The sequence below is a fragment of the Octodon degus genome, unplaced genomic scaffold (genome assembly GCF_000260255.1).
Source record: "Octodon degus isolate 3935 unplaced genomic scaffold, OctDeg1.0 scaffold00752, whole genome shotgun sequence".
Classification (NCBI taxonomy): domain Eukaryota; kingdom Metazoa; phylum Chordata; class Mammalia; order Rodentia; family Octodontidae; genus Octodon; species Octodon degus.
In genome coordinates this window covers 21,102-23,032 of record NW_004525328.1, presented here as the reverse complement: position 1 = coordinate 23,032, position 1,931 = coordinate 21,102, and positions in this window count along the sequence as shown.

Genomic DNA, 1,931 nt, shown 5'->3' with positions numbered 1-1,931 from the left:
ATGTTTTTGGTTCTTTTGGAAAAATACCCAGATGGGGAATAGCTAAGTTGAATGGGTTGTGAGTCCAAGATTTTTGAGGGTTCTCCATACTAATTTCTGTGGTTGTGCCACTGTACATTCCCCTTGAAAGGAGAGAAGGTTTCCTTTATCTGTACAGCCTCTCCAGCATTTGTTGTTAGTTAGTTTCTTGACAACACTTATTCTTTCCAGAGTGAGGTGTTTTTTTCATCTTGTTTTAATTTGCATTTCTCAAATGACCAATGCTGTGGAAAATCTTTTCATGTATTTATTTGTCATTTGCATTTCTTCACGTGAGAAGTGTGTATTTATCTCAGATGCCCATTTATACTTTGGGTCTTTGAATTTTGGGGGCCTGATTTTTTTAATGCTTTATATATTTCAGACAGGAGTCGTTGATCTGAGTGACTGTTGATTAAGATTTTTACCCAATTTGTGGCTTGTCTTCTCAATTCTGATGCTGATTTCTTTTGATGGAGAGAAACATTTCAATAAGATGAGATCCCTTTTTTGACTCTTTGAAGTATTTCCTATTCAATTTTATTTCTGTTCATGAGCTCTCTGCCTAATCCTATTGCTTCAAGGTTTCTACCTACTTTGTCTTCAGTATATTCAGTGTTTCTGTTTTAATGTTTAGATCTTTAATCCATTTTGACTTTAGTTTAGTATGTGGCGATAGACTTGGATCTAGTTTTTGTTCCACATTGTGGACAGCCAGTTTTTCCAGCACTATTTGTTAAAGAAACAATTTTTCTTCCAATGAACGCATTTAGCCAAATTGTCAATTATAATTTCAGTTCAGAGATTGTAATGCCTTCTGCCTTGTCTTGCTAGCCCAGGATAGGAGTGTTTTCTCTAGCTCTATAAAGCATGTTTATGGTATATTGCCAGGGATTACATTAATCCTTTAAAACAATTTTGAGAGCATGGCCATTTTCACAGTTTGTTCTTCCTATGCAGGATCAGGGAATATCTTTCCATTGTATAAAACTCTCTTCAATCTCTTTCTTTAAAGCTTTGTAATTTCCATTATACAGCTCTTTAATTCCTAAGTGTTTCACTTCTTCAGATTTTATTGGGAAGGTTGTTATTTCTCTATTTTCTCTCTCAGTGAGTTTGTTTTCTGTGTAGATGAGATTTACTGATTTTTGAGTGGTGACTTTGTATCTGCTATTACTAAATTAATCATAGGAGTTTCTTGGCAGAGGTTTTTGTGTTTTCCATGTAGAGTATCATGTTGTCTGCTAATAATAATAGTTTAACTTCTTCCTTTCCAATTCTTATTCTCGCTTTTCTAATGGTCCTGGCTAGTGTTACCAAAACTAAATTGAATAAGAGTGGTAATATTGGACTTCCTAGTCTTGTACTTGATTTCAGAGTTCAATATTTTAGTTTTTAGCCCCTTAGAATAAAGTTGGCTGGTGGTTTCTTATAGATGTCTTTTATCAGATTGTGATGCAGGCCATCTATTCCAATCTTTTGTTGGGTTTTATCATGAATGAGTGTTGGACTTTGTAAAAAGATTTCCTGCATCTATTGAGATGATCATGTGGTTTTTGTTTTTGGCTCTGTTGACATGGTATATTACATTTGTAGACTTTTGTATGGTGAACCATGCTTGCATTCCTGGGATGTATCTCACCTGGTCATGGAGTATAATCTTCCTGATTGTTTGTTATAATTTATTTTATAGTATTTTATTGAAGATATTTGCATCTATGTCCATGAGTGAGATTGGCCTATAATTCTCTTTTTGGATCTTTCTCTGGCTTTGGTATCTGTGACATACTTCTCTCCAGAAATGAACTATGGTGCATTTCTTCCTTCTCTATTTCACTGAAGAGTTTGAGAAGAGTTGGCTTTATATCTTCTCTAAATTTCTTGTAGAATTCAGCAGTGAATCATAGCCTAAG